The sequence below is a fragment of the Bombina bombina genome, chromosome 1 (assembly GCF_027579735.1).
Source record: "Bombina bombina isolate aBomBom1 chromosome 1, aBomBom1.pri, whole genome shotgun sequence".
In the NCBI taxonomy this organism is placed as follows: Eukaryota; Metazoa; Chordata; class Amphibia; order Anura; family Bombinatoridae; genus Bombina; species Bombina bombina.
The window spans coordinates 165285718-165312051 of NC_069499.1; positions in this window are offsets into that span (position 1 = coordinate 165285718).

Here is a 26334-nt window from a genome sequence, read left to right on the forward strand (position 1 = left end):
CTAAACAACAAAGTGAGCCTAACCTGGTACAATGGAGTCAGGATTCTCCTAGTGAGGACCTGATCACTAGTGAAAAAGAAGACCCCATTATAGGCATCTTCTATAAACACATAGAAGATCCTGAAAACAACCCCATCTCAAAAGAGGACCGTATTCAAATTACAGGATTGTTTGTTAATTAGAACCTCCAGCAATGGGTGGTACCTACAAAGTTCAGAGGTCTCATGCTTCAACATGACCATGATGCTTCCACGTCTGGCCATCGCGGTGCCAAATTAACATATGAAATATTGCGTGACTACGCCTTTTGGCCGCATATGTTGAAGGATGTTCAAACCTACTGTCAAGGTTGTTTAATCTGTCCACAGTTCCAACCCACTGCGCCAATACATAGAGCGCCATTGCAGAAAAGGCAGATGGTAATGCCATGGTCAGATATACAAATTGATTTTATTGGTCCAGTAACTAGGTCATCAAGAGGTAACAGATACATGTTGACAGTAACATGCCTGTTCACTAAATGGGTAGAGTGCATCAGTGCACCTAACAATAGTGCTGAAACATGCGCAGCATTGTTTATCAACCACGTGTCTTCCAGATTTGGTTTACCCCAGTGAATCGTATCCAATCGGGGAACCTACTTCACTAGTGAAGTGATGACAAAAATGTGGAAATACTAGGGGTTAAAAGGAAGCTCCATATTGCATAAAGAGCTGCCTCAAGTGGTGGTGTAGAGCGTTACAACCAGTCCATTGTGAAAATCCTCAAAAAGTTTGTGAGTGAAACAGGTAAAGACTGGGATATAAAATGACCTCTTGTCCTAATGGCATTAAGAGCAACACCAAGTAGTGCTACTAAGATGTCACTTTTTGAATTGATGACTGGTAGAAGAATGGTTCTACATCAACATCTACTGTACCGTACATCAAACCAGAACTTGATAAATGCTGCTAATACACTATCAATATGTGGAAAACTTAAGGAAGCATCTGCAATATGCTTTTGCATTTGCTCAAAAGAACATAGAGAAGGCCGCAACTGCAGCTAAAACCTATTATGATCGCAAAACTTCCAAAAAGGAATATGAAATTAATGATAAAGTTTATCTTTATAACTTTGGAAGAGATCAGGTTACTTCCATCATGGAAAGGTTCTTTTGTCATTACTGACAAAATATCTCCAGTTACCTATAAAATTAGGATACCTAAAAATGATACCTTTATGGATAAGTGGGTCCATATTAACCAGTTGCGAGCGTGCCATCCTAGATCCCAACTACAAGTCATAGAGGGAGAATGAAAGGTCATGTCCCCAAGCAGACTAAAGAAGTATTGTAGTTTAAAGATGCCTAGCTAACAAGCATAAGCATGTGGTTCAAAAGTAATGAACTCTCTTCTGATAAGACTGTCCATAATGCATATAATGTAAATACCCTCAGCAATTACATGGGTTTTCAGTCAATTTCCAATACATGTGTCATCCCACATATATTAAAAATTGAAAGGGGGGGGTGTAGCTAACCGCTAGTCAGAGCAGTCGCATGTGTAAAGAGCTCCGCTAATTTCTTTTTATATATCACCAGTTTAACTTCTCTTCTTACAGCCGGCTAACTTTTAAAACAGCTCCTAGGCTCACTGGGGTCCACAACACCTCTAATATCACGAAAGTGATAGACCAACACTGTTTAATTCGAGCTCTCGCGGCCTCTCTCCTGCGACTTCCCGTGGGACTATCACTCTGAGCAGCTATTGGACACCGGCCATACCTACGCTCCCTGCCGAATACCAACCCGCTCCGGAGCAGTGTACTCTCTAATAGAGGAGGGAGCGGAGGCCATCTAAGCCAGCAGCGCCTACTTCAAGCGGCTATCCTGGCTTCTCCCCCCACATCCCACAGCCACTGCACTCGGACCAAACACACGTCAGAAGACGTTAGGAGGCCAACATACCTCGGAGGACAAGATGGGCCACTACTTGGTCCCATCCAGCCCCTGGCTCCTTTCCAACTGCAGCACACGTCAGGTAACAGATGCCTGACCCAGGAAAGTGCTGCGCTTTTGCGTGAATGGTCGCCATTTCTCATCTGTGCCACACACCTAGTAAGAATCACCAGGCCTCAACACCCACAAGGGGTTGCGTTTCAATCTCCCCTAAGCTGACATCATCCCTTATATCCCAGACCGGCAGCTCTCAGGAAGGCCTCTTCACTCCTGTGCGGCCAGAGAGCAGGAGATAGAAACAGCACAGTCCAGTAAGACTTTTCACTATCTACCCACCCTCTAAAGAGAAGGGAAAAGAGGGAGAAAAAAAAGGGGGAAACTTATTTGGGCATCTCACCATTTCTTACCTTGCATTTACAGGGCTCTTTCTCCCTAGACCCACAACAGTGACAACTGCCCTAGAAGCTCACATAAAAACAATCCGGAAGACAGACTTTACCTCTGCTTAATACTAGGGAGAATTGTATTTATGCTAGATATTGGCCGAGTCTTTACTTAACTAATTAAAGTTTTACAGTACAGCATCCAAGGCTCACTAACATAAACACAGCTGCGGCCTACCTTATACTCTCAGTTCCACATGGCAGCTCTTCAGCAGTTCATCCACTTTTACCTACGTGGACACATTGACAAGGGCCAACAGACACCTTTTGCATTCCTAGCTCACGCTCAATGCTGGGACAACTAACTTTATATGCCCTCTGACCTACCTAATGCCATCTGTTCACCATTTGAGCTCAGTGTTATAGAGTCTGAAAGACATAGAACCCAGCTCCTTTAACTATAAGTCTTGTTGGGGAAAACACCACAGTCAAATCTGAAGAAACTCATTTTCCCTGATTAGGGGAATATAGGCTCCATACTTCAAAAGCCCTGGCACATAAAGCCTGATTGTGGGGGGCTCTCCAGCCTTATCCCCCTTATATCCTCTTTTATCTACCCACTCCCCACAGTTTAACCGGTCTATTCAGGGGTCTGGCCTATAACACATATAACAAACCAATAGTGTACCCCCTCCTCCCTTTCTCGCAGCCCTTCACTACCTGCGGGTCATACCCAACTCCCCTTTTCCCACTTCACCCAATGGGGGCACCTCTCAGAGTACTCTCCACAAGATAATTCTGTCAATTACCCTAGCTGTTCCTAGTTGCTTGTTAAGCACATAGGCTGTATACCCCAGGCTCACTAACTCATCCTGATATTACAATTGGCTAGGGGCTTATGATAATGCAAGGCTAAGGCCAGAAGATTGGGGTACCGGACGGACCCCCCCAGTCCACAGAATCAATAAGGAAGTAACTCCTTCAACCTCCTCTGTGTTTCACCCACTTTCTGGAAAGACCCCTACAACATGCTATTGGCCTTCTGTACAAATGGCTCACGCCATGAAGAAAAAACCAAAACATCAGGAAAACCCGAAAAGGACCCTGACGGATCATTTTAATTGCAAAAATGCCTCTGATCAAGAGTTCTCAGATGACAACTCCAGAGACTCTACCACTCTTCATAGCAGAAACTCTAAATCCGATAACACACACAAAGATCGCTCCATATTGTCCCAATCCATTTTTCTGGACACTATAAAAACCCTGTCTGATAAGATGGACACCCATTACTCCTCTCTCATCTAAGAACTTCGACAATCAGTCAGTGAACTCAAAGTGAGATCTTATTAGGGGAGCGCATGGAAACACTCGAAAGAAAACACAAAGACCTCTCAGTGGATCACACCAATCTGCTCTCCTATTCGCAGAATCTAGCTGAGCAGATCTCTGACCTGGAAACTAAACTGGCAGATCTAGAAGATAGATCCCGCAACAACCTCAGACTCAGAGGAATCCCAGAAGAGGTCTTGACGATGGAGCTTCCTGAATATCTCAATGGGCTCTTTAAAGAATTACTTGGCTCCCTACAACCTCAAGAGCTCCTGATTGACAGAGCTCACAGAGCCCTCCCCCCACGTAATTCTGCTTCAGACTCTTCAAGGGGACGTCATTCTGAGGCTGCACTACTATACTATAGAGAAGATTCTGAGAGCATCTTTTGCGAACAAATCTCTTAAGGATCAGTACCACAATATTCAGATATTCCCAGATTTATCCCCTCATACCCTCGCTAAAAGGCGAACTTTCCAGCAATTTACCCAAGCCCTTAGGCAACATAACGTGAAATACAGATGGGGACTCCCGGTGAAGATATTCTTACAACATGAGGATCGCTCCTATGTAATTTCTACTCCAGAACAGGGTCTGAAACTCCTACATACGCTAGGACTATCCTCGCCTACAGGTCCCAACCTTAAGCACACTGAGACCCACAAACCACTAAACACATCAGCTCCAGACTGGCAACCACAAAATGTTACCAACACCTTACAGGGCAAGCGAAAGGACTGGAAACAGCCGCAAAACCTCATGCAGGACATTACATCTTCACCCTCTCTTTAGATGGAGAACCCCTTCCATTGCAAAGCTGAGCATACGTACGGGTACATAACTTACCCTTTTGTCAGCTCCATCTGCCAAGGACTCCTCAGGATTTTCCTCACCTGGAGAAGAACCCTAATCAGGTACACTTTGAGCTTACACACGGGTACATATCTTACCCTCACACGGCTCTCATGTATTTGTTATTCTCTGTTACATTCTAAATGGAGTTAGGTTCAGATCTTAGAGACCCTCATTTACCATAAACTACCCACTGTTTTTACCAGTATTATACTCTTGGGTTATATCTTCATATAGCTCTTATGACTCTCTGTCTTAGAGGTAGCCGTGTAGGAGATTAACATCTAACACCACTGGACTCATTTGTTTTACTATGAAGTTAAGGAAAGCTAATTATTTCACTGTTAATATATTACTGTTGAAGACAGGTTTGCGGTTGCATTTTCTTCTTCCTTCTACCTACAGGGGATACACCCAGGAACTGGGGACGAAAAAGTTTAAGCTTTTACACTCCATACCAATCCCCATAACAGCTTCATACACGGATACACACTATCCATGATCGGTTCTTTAGTCTACATGAGCTTCTATTTTCCCTTACATGGACCATTCCCCAGATAAGCCTAGTGACAATTTGAGGACATACAACCTACCATATATGAACCTCACTGTCTCCTCTTGGTTAAGAATTAGCTTTAACTATACAACGTACTCTCTACCTTCAATTATTAAGTCCCCTACCAGACATCTCCTATTCTACTCGCCCTGGTCGGTGGGTTTGGACTTCTCCTCCAGACCCTTAGTGAAAGTTCATTGTATTATAGATTTACAGGTACATGGTCTACATTATGTATATCACTTTTATTTCACATGTAACTTTATTCCCACACAGGTACACTTGAAGCTCACACATGGTTACATATCTTACTCTAATATAGCCCTTATGAACTTATGTTTTTTTATTTCCCCCACTTAAGTATGATGTGAATCCTAGGGCTCAGAGACCCTATATTTTATAATGTATCCACTGTATTCGGTAGTTACGTTATACTCTAGGTCTGCATACAGGTTCAGTTCCTTAGGCTTCTGATGTTTGAGGTAGCCGAGTAGGTGGACTACATTTCCAAACCACAGGTATGCCTTGGTTTTATTAAGACATCAGTGACCATTCACTATTTCTCTGTTAATAAGTTGTGATTTAAGATATGTATGTTTATGTTTTATTTTTCTTCTCTTCTATCCTCCTACTACCTTTGGCTTTCTCTCTACAACATAGGCAAAGGCTAATCTCACTCAGGATTTACAGGCATACTGTTTGATTTATACACTCCATTTCTATATAACATGCCATCTTACATCCTCAACCCATTTCTCACTGAAACCTGATCCCTTAGACGAATTAGTCCCCCTATGAAGATACCATAACTTGGACTATCTCTGATCCAGATACCTATTTAAAATTTCTGAACAGGACTTAGATAATGAACCTAATCCCGGAGACCTTCCCAACAGACTACACCCCACATGTTCCAGCTTAAGCTTTTTCCCATCCTGTGGCTTATACGACCCATACATATCCGAGATACTTTTCAAAATGACCATATTCTCCAGACCTCCTTATTCTCACACTGTACCAATGCTTTCCTTGGTGTAAACCTCCCCATCCGGTACCCCTTACCTCCCCCTTACACTCCACAGTCTATATTTAGGACCCGCCTTTAACACTCCTGACTCTCTGACCGCTCTCCTTCAATTTACTATATCTAACCCTCTTAAAGGTTAGTCCATTATATCTCCACCCCTCCACTTGGTTCTTTAGCACCCTTTTTACATTCTTGTGGCTCTTGACCACTGAACATTTCCAACTCTCTTTCAAATAATGACGGTACTGCTATACCTATACTATATCATATCAGTAGTTTCTAATAATCTACACACTCTTGCAATAGACACTTGTCCCATAAGGGGACATGTCAGACCTTTACATGTAAGGGATATAGCTACCCAAGGTTTAAAAAACCCCTTCTCATAAAAAGAAAATGAGACAATGAGACATTTACTTAGAACCCCAATATCACATACCCTTAAGTTGCAATGCTTGTATAATTCGCTCTAAAGTCAGTATGTTTTCCTCTCTCTTGCACTGTTCATGTTTAAAAGAGCTATGTATCCCTATTCTGTTTTGCATTGTAATGTGAACCTACTTTCACAGGTACTTGTTACGTTTTAATCTGTCTTAATAAAAAAACTTTATTAAAAAAAAAATTGAAAGGGGGAATTGTCATCATTGGAGATATCATTGGAAGCTATGTGCACATATATCATACTGATTAATTTATTCACTTAGGAAGCTATTGGTATCAATTTTATGGCTGTATGATAACCACATATTAGACAACACTGAAATGGGTGATGTCAACCCCCCTTCTTGTTGTCAAGGACGCATTGCAAACTTTTGTCCCAATTCCTCAAAGGAATTGCCTTTAAAATAATCTTAGCATATGGCACTCTCAAGTTTGAACGCACATATATGGAGTTTCCTGCCCAAGATGTGTAATAAAGTTAGAGAAACCCCCTAGGATGACACAGGCCCCCTGTAGACAACAGACATCCAGTCTGAACTGACATTTGAATATACAAAAAATTCTCAGGGATTGTGGCCCTTATCCTCTAAGTGTGAACTACTCCATACTGAGTTCAAACACATGAAGTTCAGACCTACGTCTCTATGGAAAATAGCAGGAGAAAACAGAGAAATATCTTTAACCCTGTTAGTACTGAAAGCATATAAGAATTTAAATCTTAATCGCAGAAAGAGAAGTTAAAAACGCATCTATATGAATTTTATAATTTTCAAATGTTTCATTTATACTCAGATCATATTGAATATATATATATGTGTGTGTGTGTGTGTGTGTGTGTATTAATCTGAAAAGTATACTATATTGGATAACTGTCTGCTTTATTGAATAATTAGCTACATTGATAAATTTAAAATGTGTTCCAAAATCTCAGAATAATAACACTGCTTCTTTTATTTCAAACATCTGATAAATGCATGTATAATTGGTGCTGTAAATTATATCATATGTCTTTATACACTCAGCAAGAGATATACTAAATATGGAATATACTTTATTTATATTAATATGGAATAATAATCAAATGTAAATATAGCTATATAAAATTACATCAGACTGCTACTCACAAGGTATGTATGTGATATTAAAATAATAACTGGAAAAGGTGGAAACATTATATCAGGATATGAACTAAAATACTAATTAAATTCATGCTTAAAGTATTAAAAATCCTTTTAAGTGCCATAATAAAGTGGAATATACTTGTGTTTGATATTGATACACACCTCTTCAGAAGTATTAGATAGTCCCATATAGGTTGACCAGATTAATTTATTAATATCAGGAAATAGTGAGTATATTAAATATACATTTAAAAATATATAAGAATATCTGTGTTTTCTGTAGCAGAATTGATAATGAAACAGTTTTTCTATGTCTGCAATCAACAGATTCCGCAGCGCTGTGAACAAGTGAACAGGGTGGATGATGCAGTTTAGACTGACTGCTGAATTGACCTGCTGCCTTGGATTCTAGTCATTATAAAGCAAATTTGGACCTGATATTCACTTCCAGATGTGTATAACCTCATATATGACGGTGAAAAATAATTTATTAGAAAAAGCTGACCTCTCATATGGTTCTGGTAATGTATAAGCGATTGTTAAGTATATTTAACATTTAAGGGTATTCTAAAGCTATATCTAAATTGTAGCTGATATTTTAAAGGGTATTTTATAGCCACATCGCTAGTATTAAATAGACCAGTATATTTCAGATATTAAGCATACTAGTGTTAAGACAATTACTATTGAGAAAAGAGTCAGACATTAATATTTATGAAGTCATTGGAGTTACTGTAATATATTATAAAAATTGTATTTATTATTGTATTTAAATTTCTGGTGATTTAAAGGGGTATTTTTATTTTAAGTTTATGTTCCATAGTTTTGTGTAATATAAAATAAATAATAGTTGCTAAGTAAATCCTTCTACTAACAAAGGTTTTTGTATTTCATATCTCTAAGACAGGCTTATCATTGTGAAATCTCTTAGAAATTATATATAAACTTCTCTAGTTGTTATAAATTAAGCATAGTAAGTTTGTAAACCATATTAGAGATATATTTTATGGGTTGTTTTATATAGAAAATTGTAACAGAATAAGCGTGTATACTTGATTCATAATCTAGTTTTTACATAAATATATTTCAATGTGTCTATAAAGATAACTAATCAGAACAAAGGATTAAATATTATTTTTTAATAATAATATTGTCAAATTTTTAGATATCTCTATAGTGATATTTTGGAGTACACTACAGAGATCTCACTGAAGTGTATTGACAAAGTTCTGCTATATTAATTGTAGATATCGCTGACAATAGTTTTATATTGCTATTAATTATTAATATTCATAAATACAATACGTAACACGTTGAAGGACACTCCTGAGATGTATCAACATAATTGGAGGTTACTGCTGAGATAATAATAAATAATATTGTAACCTAGTATATACAGCAAGCCCGTAGGGCTTTGTGGTTGAAATCTTGGTCAGCGGATGTTTCCTCTTAAGTCAAGCTTCTGGCAATTCCTTACAAGAGTAAGACCTTGTTTGGACCTGGTCTGGCATAAATAATTTCTGACATTACAGGTGGAAAAGCATCTTTTCTACTTCAAGATAAGAAGAATAGGCCTAAAAGACATCAGAGTAATTTTCATTCCTTTCGTAACTTCAGAGGAAAGTCTTCCCCTTCTTCCAAGCAGGAAAATGCCTTAATGGAAACCCAATCAGTCTTGGAATAAGGGGAAACAATCTAAAAAGCCTGCATCTGATTCGAAATCAGCATGAAGGTTTTGCCCCCTATCCGGGATCGGATCAAGTGGGGGGCAGACTTTCTCAGGTTTCTCAAGCATGGATACGAGATGTCCCAGATCCATGGGCATAGTATCTCAGGGTTACCTATTGGAATTCAAGACCTTTCCTCCCAGGGGCAGGTTTCACCTCTCAAGATTATCTTCAGAAAAAGAGAGGTGTTCTTAAAATGTGTACAGGATCTCATGGAGTGATAGGTCCAGTTCCAGTACAGGAACAGGGTCTCAGTTTCTACTTTTCTATCCCATTCTAGACTTGAAATGTTTAAACAAGTTTCTCAGAGTTCCATCCTTCAAGATGGAGACTATTCGCTCCATTCTTCTTTTGGTGCAAGAGGGTCAGTTCATGACAACCATAGACCTAAAGGATGCATACCTTCATGTTTCCATTCACAGGGACCATCACAAATATCTGAGATTTGCCTTTCTGAACAAACACTTTCAGTTTGTGGCTCTTAACTTTGGGCTTGCCACAGCTCCCAGAATTTTTTCAAAGGTTCTGGGGGCTCTCTTGGCAGTGATCTGGTCTCTGGGAATTGCAGTGGCCCCCTACCTGGATGACATTTTGGTTCAGGTGCCATCTTTTCAACATGCAAAATTCACACAGAGATCTTGTTATCTCTTCTTTGTTCCCATGGATGGAAAGTGATCCTGGAAAAATGCTCCCTTATTCCAGCTACAAGGGTAGTGTTCTTAGGGACCATAATAGATTCCCTATCAATGAAAATATTTCTGACAGAGGTCAGAAAAACCAAGATTCTTGCCTCTCTCATCAGGCTACTGTTCGTCCATCAGTGGCTTAATTTGTGGAGGTAATCAGTCTGATGGTGGCTTCCATGGACATCATTCCCTTTGCTCATGTCCATTTAAGAGCTCTGCAGTTGTGCATGCTCAGACAATGGAACGGGTATCATGCAGATCTGTTTCAGAAGAAAGTCGACAAGAGACTCTCTCCCGTGATGGTGTTCTCAGGAACATCTGTCTCAGGGCACATGCTTCCGGAGACTTTCCTGGGTGATTGTGACCACGGACGCCAGCCTGTTAGGCTGGGGAGCAGTCTGGAACTCGTTAAAGGCGCAGGGACTTTGGACTCGGGAGAAGTCTGCTCTTCCCATCAACATCTTGGAGTTGAGAGCGATTTACAATGCTTTGATGGCCTGGCCTCAGTTGTCTTTAGTCTGGTTTATCAGATTTCAGTTGGACAACATAACCTTGGTGGCTTATATCAGCCACCAGGGAGGAACTCAGAGTTCCTTAGCCATGAAGGAGGTGACTTGGATTCTTCAGTGGATGAAGGTCCACGATTGTTGTTGATCTGCCATCCACATTCCAGGAGTGAACAACTGGGAAGTGGATTTCCTGAGCAGACAGACGTTCCATCCCGGGGAGTGGGAACTCCATCTGGAGGTTTTTGCTAGCTTAACCCTCAAATGGGGAGTGCTGGAGTTAGATCTCATGGCGTCTCGACAGAACGCCAAGCTTCAAAGGTATGGTTCAAGGTCAAGTGACCCGCAGGATTTCTAATAGATGCCCTGGCGGTTCCTTAGGAGGTTAGGCTGGCATACCTGTTTCCTCCGTTTGCTCTCCTTCCATGAGTCATTGCTTGTATCAAGCAGGAGAGAGCGTTGATGATTCTAATAGCCCCTGCATGGACTCACAGGATCTGGTATGCAGACCTGGTGGAGATGTCGTCTCTCCCACCATGGAGACTGCCTCTGAGGAAAGACCTCATTCAGGGTCCCTTCCTTCACATAAATCTCGCTTCTCTGGAGCTGACTGCTTGGAGATTGAATGCTTAATTCTTTCTAAGCGTGGCTTTTCTGAGTCGGTCATTGAGACCATGGTTTAGGCTTGCAAGCTTGTTACTAGAAAGATTTACCATAAGGTATGGCGTAAATATCTTTATTGGTGTGAAGCCAAGGGATTCTCTTGGAGTAGTGTTAGGATTCCTAGGATTTTGTCTTTTCTACAGGAAGGTCTGGAGAAGGGGTTGTCAGTTAGTACCCTGAAGGGTCATATTTCTGCTTTATCTGTTTTGCTTCATAAGCATTTAGTGGACCTGCCAGACCTGCAATCTTTTTGTCAGGCTTTGGTCAGAATCAGACCTGTGTTTAAGTCTATTGCTCCTTCCTGGAGCCTTGATCTTGTTCTTAAATTTTTAGAACAGGCTCCGTTTGAGCCATTATATTGCATAGATGTTAAGTTGTTATCTTGGAGGGTTTTGTTTCTTGTTGCTATCTCTTCTGCCCGGAGAGTCTCGGAACTCTCAGCTTTAAAGTCTGGTTCGCCTTATCGTATTTTTCATGCCGATAAGATGATTCTTCGTACTAAGTTTGGTTCCCTTCCTAAGGTTGTTTCTGATAAAAATATTAATCAGGAGATTGTTGTTCCTTCTTTATGTCCTAATCCTTCTTCTCTCAAGGAACGTTTGTTGCACAACTTGGATGTTGTGCGTGCTCTAAAATGCTATCTACAGGCGACTGAGGATTTTCGCCATCTTCTGCCCTGTTTGTTTGTTTCTCTGGGAAATGTAAGGGTCAGAAAACAACTGCTTCTATTCTTTCTTTCTGGTTGCAAAGTATAATTCGTTTGGCTTATGAGACTACTGGCCAGCAGTCTCCTGGGAGAATTATGGCTCATTCCACTAGATCTGTTTCCTCTTCTTGGCTTTTAAAAATTAAGCTTCTGTGGAACAAATTTGCAAGACTGCGACTTGGTCTTTAATGCTACTGTCTGCTATAACATAAATATATATTAACATATATATCTGTGTTATCACTAATAAACAAAATAGCTAACATAAATACATTTTAATGTATATGCAATACTTAAAGCATTATGTAATATACATGTATAATAGTTTAAATATTGGATATCAATGCAAGGCCTAACTACATTATATCTACAATGTTTGAAATAAAATGCATGGTCATGTATAAAGCATATTAGTTTAAGAAGTAGACATATAAATTAAAATGTAGATATTCTTGCTTCATGCGGTTATTATTTTTAATATATATTTTTAAAATAGATATATATGTTATAAAAGTCAGTTGCATTAAAATTATAATATTACATAACTACATTCCTGTTATGTAATAAAACATTTGTAATACTAATGCCTTTTGTAAAATAATATACATTTTAAAATATATTTATGTTTACAATACATACATATTAATTTATTTACAAAAGTTAAAAGAATATGCATTATACATAAGAATGCATAATATTTTAAAATTTTTAAATAAATGCACTATTAACCCCTAAGCTGCCCTAACATAATCACCTTATCAAACACCATACAGGTATGGGGGGTGGTTAGGAGATTAAGGCCTAATAAATGGTAATCAATAATCAACTAATCAACCCCGATACAGGTATAGGGGTGGTTAGGAGATTAAGGTCTAAACCGCCACCTCCCAATGCAAGCTAGAACTATATTAACACCTAACCCCCTCTAAACTAACCACCCCTCTAAACTAAACCCCCTAAGTTACAAAAACAATTCTGTTATAATAAAATACAAAATGTAAGTTACAAAAAATAATAAACTACAATATCCAAAATAAAAAAAATCAGTAGAGCAAGTAGCCCTAACAAGGTGCGCTTGTGTGAAGTGTGAATGAGTCCTCAGATGGATCTTACAACCCCGGCAGCACTCCCAATGCAAATAGATATGATGAAATCTCCTGTAGAAGACAGAAGAAGAGAGGCACCACAATAGACTAAATTACACAAAATAAAAAAAGAAATGATCAAATATTTAAACTAATTACACCTAATATAATAGCTCTATAAAAATAAAAAAGCCCCCCCAAAATAAAAAAAACCCTAGCCTAAACTAAACTGCCAATAGCCCTTAAAAGGGCCTTTTGTGGGTCATTGCCCCAAAGAAATCAGCTCTTTTAACTGTAAAAGAAAAATACAAACAACCCCCCAACAGTAAAACCCACCACCCACCCAACCAAACCCCCCAAATAAAATCCTATATAAAAAACCTAAGCTCTCCATTGCCCTGAAACGGGTATTTGGATGGGCATTGCCCTTAAAAGGGCATTTAGCTCTTTTTCATTGCCCAAAAATAAAACCCACCTAATAAACCCTTAATAAAACCTAACACTAACCCCCGAAGATCCACTTACAGTTTTTGAAGACTGGACATCCATCCTCATCAAGCCGGGAGAAGTCTTCAACCAAGCGGGCAGAAGTCCTCAATGAAGCTGGGAGAAGTCTTCATGCAAGCGGCAAGAAGTCGTCCTCCAGGTGGGCAGAAGTCTTCATCCAGACGGCATCTTCTTCCTTCCGATGCGGAGCGGCTCAATCTTCAAGACATCTGGCGCGGAGCATCTTCTTCTTTTGAATCCTCTTGAAGAATGAAGGTTCCTTTAAATGACATCATCCATTGAATTCTGATTGGCTGATATAATTCTGTCAGCCAATCGGAATTAAAGGGTAAAAAATCCTATTGGCTGATGCATTCAGCCAATAGCATTGAGCTTCAATCCTATTGGCTGATCCAATCAGCCAATAGGATTGAGCTTGCATTCTATTGGCTGATTGGATCAAGGGCCCCTTTTAACAAGCAGTAGACGTACAATGTTCCCAGCCAGAGAACCGGTTTGTCCACATTTAACTTGTCAACACAAGCTTTTAATTATTATTGATTATCCCTAATTTTGAAGTTATTCCTTGATTGAACATCTGTAATAATCTAATTTTATTAAGTAAATTGTGAATCATTGTGTTCATTGCTTCTAATTTAGCTTATTATCCTCTTAAAGGGACATTATACCTTGTGAGATTCTCACTTTATCAGCTCATTTATAACTGTCCTTAACTGGCAACAGCAGAGGAAATACAATAAGGATAATGTTTGTTTAACCAGGAAAATGTAGGTTACAACATTACTTGTAGAAGCTAAAATTTCACAGTTATTTAAACAATACTTAGACAACTGATACAGTTTTTGAAAAAAATACATCTGGAATATTATGTTCAGGCAATTTTGCCTTGAATTCATCATTGTATTTAGCATTTATTTAGTTGTAGACTCCAACTTGCTTTGACATATACTGATTTTATGCTCTTGAGAAAGGCTTGTTTTGCCGAAACGCGTTGAGCTATATTTTAATAAAATCTGAAGCTGCATCTGAAGATAACCTTGTGATGGTTTTATTAAAAGGCTGATTTAAAACTGAAATACTGTGAGTATGACCTGTTTGTGCGCCTACCATTTTATTTGAAACGTGCTACACCATTGTGAGCTTTTTATTTTGGAGGTGAAAGAAGGCAGGTTTCACAGAGGAAAAGAGCAGCTTGCATCCTCTGAGGTGACACAGCTCCGCCACATTCGATATTTCTTAGAGACGGCATCAGAACCTTGCGCAGCTAAGGGGTAAGTAGCGCAGCAATGGCAGCAATTTTTTAAATATATATATATACAGTATATGGCTATATACATATATATTTATGTATTACTATGTGTATATACACGTATTAACCCATTAAATATATATGTATATAATCATATACATATATATTTACAGGGAACCCACAGTTCCCATAGAAAAGCGCTTGTTGATAGGTGGATAACTGTAGTCACCAATCAGCAAACGCTAGCTAGGGGGCTGAACCAAAAATGGGCCGGCTCCTAAGCTTTTATTCCTTCATTTTCAAATAAAGACACCAAGAGAATGAAGAAAAAATGATAATTGGAGTAAATTAGAAAATTTCTTAAAATGGCATGCTCTATCTGAATTATGAAAGAACAAAATTGGGTTTCATATCCCTTCTTAGCTTCCTCTTTAGAATCTTCCTGTAGATTTTCAGCCATTAGACTAGAATTACAAGCACAGTAGCCAGATATTAGTAAACTGTAATCAGTTAATTTTCATTTATTAGAGATATTTTCATCAGGTTGCTGAATACCTTGAGCTACAGTACTTCTGGGAATTTTGTGCATTCAGAGCTTAGATCTTTTTTTTTTTCTTGCATTGGAATTTTCTGTAGCAAAAGATTGAAGATAATGAAGGATAAGGATAAGGTTGTCCTTGTAAGGATCCAATAAATAATTTGTATTAAAGGGTTATAATATAAATACAAGCAGTTTCTAAAGGAAAAAAGTGGGAGAAGTAAACATTTATAGCTCTTTCTACCCTATGAAACATACTCCACTGCTCACATAACTATAACAGTCCATGGCCTCTAGTTATCAAGGTCTGTCGGACCTGATCCGATCAGGTCCGACAGACCTCGCTGAATACGGCGAGCAATACGCTCGCCGTATTCAGCATTGCACCAGCTGCACCAGCTGGTGCAACGCCGCCCCCTGGCCGCCAGCAGGGGGTGTCAATCAACCCAATCGTATTTGATTGGGTTGATTTTCCGGCGATGTCTGTCCGCCTGCTCAGAGCAGGCGGACAGGTTATGGAGCAGCGGTCTTTGTGACCGCTGCTTCATAACTGCTGTTTCTGGCGAGCCTGCAGAAGCTTGATACATATGCCCCCATATATCAAGAAATAAAATCAACTAAAATAATAATAATAATATAATATAACTAGTATTTATATAGCGCCTTTCTCCCAGTGGGGCTCAAAGCACTTTTTCAGCGCTCGCTCTCGGAATTAACCAAATCGGCAGCTGAATAGTAATAGTTGTTATTATTACCCATTTTAATGGTACTCATTTTATCGACCTCGGAAGGATGAAGGGCTGAGTTGGCCCTGCCGGGATTTGAACCTGTGACCTTGGATCTTTTAAACAGGCATTTTTGTAGTCAGGGAATTTACCAACTGAGCTATTACAGTGAAAACATTTACATGCTTTTGTTTGTTAGAGCATGTAATTTTATCATTATTGACCCAGCTGTGCAACTAGTGCTGCTGATCAGCTCAGGACCAGCAGTTCTTTGTGGTTCCCAATTTGTGTTTTAGCTATGTGTTTAACCTCTTTGTGGAGATTAAACACATAGATTTGCATGGTCAATAGTGATACAATTGCATGCTCTAATAAATATATGTCCCTATCTGGCTGCAGCAGAGATAATCAGATAAGGCCAAAGTTAGAATATTGCAAAGCGTTAACATACTCCACCATAGACTTCAATGGAGAGAGAAAAGTAGAAAAAACCCAAGAACCATACTCGTGCGCGAACCCAATTTGCCATAAGCCCCCTACTCTAATAACCCATAAACCACCACATAGCCCACTGATGTACCCCACTACACTATTAACCCCTAAACTCCCACACCCGCACATCTCAAAATGCCCGCTACTTTATTAAACCCTAAACAGCCACACCCCCACATCGCAAAGTACACGCTACACTATTAAACCCTAAACCACTGCAACCACCATCGCAAAATACCAAAACAGATATACCTATGCTAAAACTAAAGTCCCAATTAAAAAAAAAAACTCACCCAAAATAAAACACCTATTCTTAGACTAAACTAAACTAGAGCAATAGCCCTTAAAAGAAGCATTGCCCTAAAGGGATTTAGCTCTTTTTCACTAAAATAGATACTACCCCATTCTACAAGTAACCCCCCACCTTCCCAAAAAAAAGACTATCTAAAAAAAACTAAAAATTTCCCTGAAAAGGGCATTTGGTTGGACATTGCCCTTAGAATGGCATTTAGCTCTTTTGTTGCCCAAAAAAACAACAAAAAAACCTATTGTAAAAAAAAAAACACCCCAAAAAATTATATCACTAAACCCCAAAGATTGTACTAACCAAAGTTGAATCCAGCTCCTATGGGGTAGCGGTGGTCCTTTTTCATCCTATGGACTGTCCATCTTCATTCCGGCGGTGGTCCATCTTTATCCAGATGGCCCATCTTCATTCTGGCGGGAGTCTTTTATCTTCAGCCTGGCGGCGGTCTTCTATCTTCATCAATCTTTTCTTTTTATCTTCGGATATTCCATCCAGACGTCCTTTTCATGTGGTCATCTGACGCACAATGAATTTTGAATGTGAGGTACCCCCTTTATATTGTAGTACCCTTGCATTGCTATTGGCTGATATTCATTTTCAAATTCAAATCAGACAATAGAATGAAAGTTTTTTACTAGGATCTCCAAACTTTGAGGACCACTATTTGGCATCCTTGAAAACGTACTAGACTGATTTTGTGGTACTGGACATTTCATGCTCTTGGGGATTCAGAGCAGCTCATACGCTGTGTTTTTAGTTTTACCCCCAGAGAACACTCACTGCATATTTTGAGGTGGTTCGCCTTGTGTCTTGCATCCATATTCCTAAAGCAAAAAGAAATGCATAGAAATATGCAGCATACAATTTAGGCATATTACCGTGGATTTTCACTGCCCGCATCTAAAAATCTATGCTGAGTGTGAAATTTTTTTACACAGGTAAAAATAATTGTTAACTCTTAATAACCCCCTTTCTATGGGGGTGATAGTCTCGCACAGTCTCGCCCAAGCCTTCAGGAGTGAGGGAGGGTCTAATAGCACAGTCTTGCCACTCTCAGCAAGACCAGCGTTATTATAGGCAGACAATCCCTTATCAACCAGCAGCATACAGGGTACGTCACGGTTGATAACGTGTTAAGTTAGGGAAAATTGGTGAACAAAATGGATCCATCTCCTCCCTTCAGCCCTGGGGAGCTAAAAATTCTGGGTATGTTTTTAAACTTATTTTGTTAATAATGTTTGTTTCCAATGTTTGTGGCCTAAATGAAAATTAATATTTGCATTTTTTTCACAAGTTTATGTTCTTCATAGTAAATCAAAGTAAAACTACAGCTTTTTTTTAAGCTTTGCCTTTAAAAAGGTAAAATAATTTTCTTGCGGCCTTGCTTAAAAAAGTTTTTTTAAAAGTACTTTTCTTAAGCATTGTTTTTACAATTTTGTGCTTTACGTTGAATGCCAAATTAAATAGGAAGTTTTTTTCAAATTAAACCTTTGCAAAAGGTAAAATTATTTCTGTTTGAAATTCTTGTTATTTGGAAAAAAAATTGTTTAAAAGTGCTTTTTTGCAGCTTTTTATTTATTTAAGAATTTATTTATTTTTCCCTTATGTTGAAAACAAAATTAAGGGCCAAGATTACAAGTGGAGCACAAATCTTTGCACGCAAGCGATATCGGGTTTTCGCGATGGTTTTCGCAAAGGTTAAATTGGTAATACAAGTTGAAAGTAAACGCGATCGCTTGAACATAATCGTGATTTACGCTAGAATGATTACCATGTCCTCAGAGCTGTGGTTAACTTTTTCGCAAAAAAAAAGTTGCCCAAAACACATCAAAAATACATTACAAAGTACACGTACATTCTTAATAACACCATCTAATAAAAATGATTTAAAAAAACAAAAGTTATAAGGGCTTAAAGATACGAGATCTCAGGTTTTCGCCCAGAAAATTGTTGCAATTACAAATGTTTAGGCATTCTCATGTTTATTTATTTTGTTTGTATTGGTATGACACAAAATAGTGGAGACAAAAAAAACAAATCTGACACTTTCCACGCAAAACTCCAAAAATGGACTGGAAACAATGATTGCCACCCTTAATATAATATTTGGTAGCACACCCCTTGGAAAAAATAACTGAAATCAATTGCTTCCTGTAACCATCAATGAGTTTCTTACACCTCTCTATTGGAATTTTGGACCACTCTATTTTCACCAATTGCTCCAGGTCTCTCAGATTGAAAGGGTTCCATTTCCCAACTGCTGTTTTGAGATCTCTCCACAGATGCTCTATGGGATTGAGATCTGGACTCATTGCTGGCCAGTTCAGTACTCTCCAGTGCTTTGTATTAAACCATTCCTGGGTGCTTTTTGACGTGTGCTTTGGGTCATTGTCCTGCTGTAAGACCCATGACCTCTGACGGAGACCCAACTTTCTGACACTGGGCCCTACATTGCACCAGAATTCTTTGGTAGTCTTCAGTTATTATAATGCCATGCACCCAGCCAAGACATCCGGTGCCTGAAGCAGCAAAGCAACCCCAAAACATCAGTGAACCTCCACCATGTTTGACTGTAGGGACTGTATTCTTTTTTTTAAAAGCCTAATTTATTTTGCTGAAAACAGTAGAATGATGGGCTTTACCAAAAAGCTGTACATTTTTTTTGTCTATCCACAGCATATTCTCCCAAAAGGATTTTGACTTCCTCAGGTAAGTTTTGGAAAAAATTCAATCTGGCTTTTTTTATGTAATTTGTAATTAAACTCACCTGTATCAATTAACAGGTGCTGACAACATAGAAATCACACCGGCAACCAGTTAAAATGGTGAAAAATTGACTCAACCTTTCTGTTGTGTGTCTCTGTGTGCCACACTGAGCATGGAGAAGAGAAAGAGCAGCAAAGAATTGTCTGAGGATTTGAGAACAAAAATTGTGGAAAAGCATGGATAATCTCAAGGTTACAAGTCCATCTCCAGATTTCTTAATGTTCCTGTGCGTAACATTGTCAAGAAGTTTACAGCCCATGGCACTGTAGCTAATCTCCCTGGACGTGGACGAAAGAGAAAAATTTATCAAAGATTGCAATGAAGGATTGTTCGAGTAGTGGATAAAGAACCATTGATCAACTTCCAGACAAATTCAAGCTGACCTTCAGGCACATGGTACAAATGTGTCAGCTTGCACTATATGTCACCATCTGAATGAAAAGGGACGCTATGGTAAAAGACCCAGGAGGACCCCACTGCTGACACAGAAACATAAAAAAACCAGATTGAAGTTTGCTAAAAACTTACCTGAGGAAGCCAAAATCCTTTTGGGAGAATGTGCTATGGAAAGATGAAAAAAAAATTACAGCTTTTTAGTAAAGCCCATCAATCTACTGTTTTCAGCAAAAGAAATGAGGCTTTCAAGGAAAAGAATACAGTCGCTACAGTCACACATGGTGGAGGTTCACTGATGGGGTTTCTCTGCTGCTTCATGCACTGGATGGCTTGATTGTGTGCATGCCATTATGAAATCTGAAGACTACCAAAGAATTCTGTGGTGCAATGTAAGGCCCAGTCCAAGAAAGTTGAGTCTCCGTCAGAGGTCAAGGGTCTTACAGCAGGACAATGACCCAAAGCACACGTCAAAAAGCACCCAGAAATGGTTTAAGACAAAGCATTGGAGAGTACTGAACTGGCCAGCAATGAGTCCAGATCTCAATCCCATAGAGCACCTGTGGAGAGATCTCAAAACTTCAGTTGGGAAAAGGAACCCTTCCATTCTAAGAGACCTGGAGCAGTTGGCTAAAGAAAAATGGTCCAAAATTCCAGTAGAGAGGTGTAAGAAACTCATTGATGGTTACAGGAAGCAATTGATTTCAGTTATTTTTTCACAGGGGTGTGCTACCAAATATTAAATTGAGGGTGCCAATAATTTTGTCCAGTCCATTTTTGGAGTTTTGCGTGGAATGTTTCATTTTTGTCTTTTTTTTCTCCACTTTTTTGTGTCATACCAAAAAAAAACAAAAGAAATAAACATGAGAATGCCTAAACATTTGTAATTGCAACAATTTTCTTGGCAAAGTGGTGCATTACCAGGGGTGCTAATATTTTTAGCCATGACTGTATATATATATATATATATATATATATATATATATATATATATATATATATGTATATATATATATATATATATATATATATATATATGTATATATATATATATATATATATATATATATATGTATATATATATATATATGTATATATATATATACATATATATATATATATATATACATATTTCATTGTAGTGATGAAGATATGTTTGTAATGTATATATACAGTATATATATATATATATATATATATATATATATATATATATATATATATATATATATATACAGTATATATATATATATATAAGTGTGTGTATATGTGAATATATACTGTTAACTGTGAGAATCCAGACTTGTATATAAGTTTTATACCAATATGTCAGTATTCTCCACTTTGAAATACGGACTCGATTTACGAGTGTAAATGTGCATGGAGTATGTGCGATCAATGACTGTTAAACCACTCTTGGAGTTTATATAGGCATACATTAATTATGGGTATCCCATATGGGCGATCTAATCTATGGAATGAAAGTGAAATAGAGAATACGCCTATGAGTGGTGAGTGACAGGCTGTATTTTGACAGACACCGTAGTTATGGTTGATATATGAATACAACTGTGTATATGAAGACCAATCACATGATTGAATGTGGTTTAATGTCCAAAGGGGTGTTTTGTTGAGCGAGTCCGGACCCTCAAGTTACATTGAAATAGAAGAGGGTTAGACACAATGAGCAAGACTCTGATGAAGCAGGTCCCATCCGCTAAATGCACCAGGCCATACCCACAAACTTTTTCAGTGTATGTCATAGCTTGCTATAGAAACTTTTGGAATCCCCGGAGCATATCTGTCCCCGGATTAGCAGGATCGACAGAGGAGACAAAACGCATTGTGAGTGTTTTTGTCTCATTAAAGTTGAAAGTAAATGTGTTTGCTTGAGGGCAATTAAATTTAATACGCATCTGGATAGTATGACTTCAGAGCTATGGTTAACTGTTATGCTCGACTAAAAAGTTGCACAAAATACATCAAAATTATATTTAAAAGTACAGTTACACGCATAATAACTAGGGATGGGCACATTTTTTGCAATATTCGAAAAATGAAACAAATTTTAACACATTTGTTTTGTTTCGAATTTTGCACAACATTCTAATATCAGTTTAATGTAATAGTATTTATAATACTTTCTTTAAATGTAATATTCTATTAGAATTTTTCTATTAAGTCGATTCATGTTATGCAATATTCAAATTTGAAAAAAAATTAATTGATATATTTGTAATAGTATTTATAATGCTTTCTTTAAATGTATTATTCAAATCATGCAATATTCAAAATAGAAACATTCAAATTGATATATTTGTATCTATTATGTATCGATTTACTATATTTCCTACCACATGAACTATTGAACTTCTAATTAGTATTTGTTAAATCGAATGTTACATTCCAAATTTTGAATGTGGATATTCGATCTAATTATTAACATTCGAAAATTAAAGCAACATTTGAAAACCAGAAATAGCATTTTATTATTGAATTTTAATGGATTTTCATGCTTATCAACATTTGATTGCCCAAAATAAATGTGTATATATATATATATTTATATATAGATAGATAGATAGATATTCTGTATATTTTACCAAATAACAGATATATATATATATAGACAAAAGTTTTAAGACTAAATAGAACATATTCTGCTAATTGAAGAACATTGGAATGGGAAATATTAATATTTAATGTCAGGTTGGCGCAATTTGGTTAAACGCGATCGGGTTGGCCTGATTTGTTGCGTGTTCGTTTTTTCTACTTTTCTTGCTCCATTGAAATCTATGAGTGAATATGTTAACGTGGTCGTAATATTAGAAGTTTGGCTTTTTGGGATAGTGCTCATGCAAAACTGTTTTACTTTCAGCGTGCAATACGCATGCTACCCAACTCGCGCAAAAAGCTTACTTCTAAAGGAGTTAATGCGTGAGCGGAAGTGATAAATAGCACTCCACTAGTAATCTTGCACTAAATTTGCAGCTGCAGTTTCACGGCCTTTGTATATATTACTAGGAGCTATTACATTTTCCCCTTGTGTTAGTCACACAAGCTCCCAGTATAAAGATTTAAACACATGTATATAACAGTTAGTTGTTGCCGTGCTATCAAGTTCAGTAGTAGAGATAATAGACAGAACTGCATGTCTTGCCTCAAGCCTTCAATACTGCTTAAAAACTGAAATAATCTGTTCTCTTCTTCAAGCGATGAGCATTTCAAGCAGTCCGACTGACAAAGGCATGACAAAATGCAACCGCATACTTTTCATGCAATCTTTTCTGCAGCCAACGATAGGTTGCGTGAATCGCGTTTTTGCTTGAAAACTTTCAACCACCGCTTGATTTTTGAATAACACCGCCTGGTTCTTATGTGAGTTTTGATGCACAGCTGCAGACTCCCTTGATTTTGAATAAGCCCCTTAATCAACTACCTGTAAACGTTCACATTGCTGACATGGAGGGAAATGTGTAGACTTTTAAAGGTAAATCCAAACTGCTCTGTATTTTCTTCCACAGAAAGATAACCCTAATTTTATGCCTAAAATAGCTACATGGCATTTCCTAGTATGGGAAAGGAAGAGGTTCCCTGATACATCACTTAATTCATTACGGAATATCAAATGCGCATATGGGAAGAGTTACATAGCATAAATCATTACCACACCGTCTCAAATTAGTTTACTATGAGGCCAGACATTGTTTAAGTTCACTAGGAGATATGTTGGACATACTGAAATATATGACAGACATTGCAACACTTTAGACAAGACACATATACAATCACCGCTATGTATGTGTTATTCTTTACAAACACAGAAATAGTTTTTATGATGACATACAAAAAAATGGAAACAAGATGAGAATGATAGATTTATCTGTAGAAGAAATGACTGGCAGCTACACTATCTGCAGAGTTTAGGGAATCTCATCTAAAATGACTGCATGTATTACACCTACGTTATATGCTAAATAGTTAGGAAATGTTTTAATGTGTTGGGAATATAACATAGATAATCTGGATTTACATAATTTGGTGTGGCAATGTTACAGTGGATTTGGACAAAAGAAGCTATGTAACACTGACTTATGGTTGGGAAACTGATCTTTTTTTTATTGCTTAAAGGGACACAAAACCCAATTTTTTCTTTTCAAGATTCAGATAGAGCATGGAATTTTAAACAACTTTCTAATTTTTAAACAATTTTATAATTTACTCCTATTGTCAATTTTCTTCGTTCTCTTGCTATCTTTATTTGAAAAGGCAGGAATGTAAAGCTTAGAAGCCGGACCATTTTTGGTTTAGCACCTGGGTAGCACTTGCTGATTGGTGGCTAGATTTAGAAAATGGCAAGGATGTTCTATAATTGTTCAGTTGATAGTTTGCCAAAAAAATATATATAGAAATATGTATTTATGAAAAAATCAAACGATCTACATGAAGAATATTGGAATGTGAAATATTCATATTTCATGTCGGTTAGCGCACTTGAGAAAATGCAATCAAGTTTGCATGCTCTATTGAAGTCTATGGGGGGCATACATTAATGCGCTCGAGATATTTGGACTTCGACTTTTTGCATGCGTCGGGTTATCGCTTGCGTGAAAAATTTTTACTTTTATCCTGTAATATATGTGTTGCACGACACGCAAAAAGTCTCCGTCTAACAGAGTTAACATGCGAGCAGGACCACAAACTACTGGTCCATTTGTAATCTAGCCCAAAATGTTTTATCTTTATATGAAAACCACATACAAGTTTGCACAGTTGCATGTGCACGTTTTTAGCTTCAATTTAATATCATATAAATAAATGTGCAAAACTATAAAAAAATTGTAAATTATTTTGTCAAAACAAAATGTTTTATGTGAGTATAAAATATGTGAAATTGTTCCCTTTTCTGCTTCAGTTGTATGTAATTGGTGTTTCTGGGTCCTTTGATGAATGAGTGTCATAAATCAAACGTAGCTATTTTTTTCTATATTCGGCCATCTTTGCTCTGCTGACGTTTGCTTACGATGCAGCTCGTGGTTTTGTGCCGATTTGTGTAACCATGAACATTCCTTGTGGATTTTAAATAAGAATTCTAGAAAACACAGCAATCTGAGGTGTGAAAATTGCAAATCTGTATTGCTTCCAGAAACAACGTACCTGAGCAAGTGTTGTGAATGTGATTTAATACCGCTGTTGATTTTTGTTGATAGAAAAAAGCACCATCATTTAAATGCAAATAATACACACGTCTAGAAATATGTTTGCACTGTGGCATGATATGCTTTTGGTAGTGAAAGTGTTAAATATTATTCTAAAATAAGAAAATGTTAATGGTATTCGGGTATGGTCTAATAACTTAATTTTGCCAACAGGACAATGTAAGCAGCTTTTCTATTTTCCATGCTAATTTGTTATTGCCTTTCATTTTGTCTATTTCTTTCTAATATATTTCCAGGGTGTTAAAATATTCATATTTTTTATACAATTTGAATTTATTTAATAGTTGGTGAAGATTTGCTGGAAAATTCTCATTTTTTATACATAAGTGACGCTGTCATTACGTTCTAGTGAGCTTAGCATCATTTTCCAAATTCAGCAACATATTATATTTTGGTTTACTTGAGCTATTTAAAGTCTTGAAACATAGAGAAAATTTCCATTTTGTAAATGTATAGTCCATGGGGCCTATTTATCAAGCCGTCAACTTGCATTCGACGGCACCAATACGCTCGCCTAAGATCACCTAACATCACGGCCGCGGACCTGAATACGCTCTCCTTATTTAACAAAAAGCTATCAAAAAGCCACGCACCAGGTACGGGGCTATGAGCAGCAGACTGTTGTTAACTAACAGTCATCGAACTTGCTGGTCTGTCACTAAACACCAGCACTATACTAAACTGTTTAACCCCTATACCGCCGCTCCCGGACCCCGCCGCAACTAAATAAACTTATTAACCCCTAAACCGCCGCTCCCGGAGCCCACCACCACTCTAATAAACGTATTAACCCCTATTCCTCCGCTCCCGGAGCCCACCGCCACCTACATTATACTTATTAACCCCTAATCTGCCGTCCCCTACACCGCCGCCACCTACATAAAGTTATTAACCCCTATCCTGCCGCTCCCGGAGCCCCCTGCAACTAAATAAATGTATTAACCCCTAAACCGCCAGCCCCCCCACATCGCCATAAACTAAATTAACCTATTAATCCTTAAACCTAACAACCCATTAACTTTATATTAAATATTAACTCATTCCTATCTTATAATAAATTTAAACTTACCTTTAAAATTAAATTAAACTATATTAAACTATTAATTAACCAACC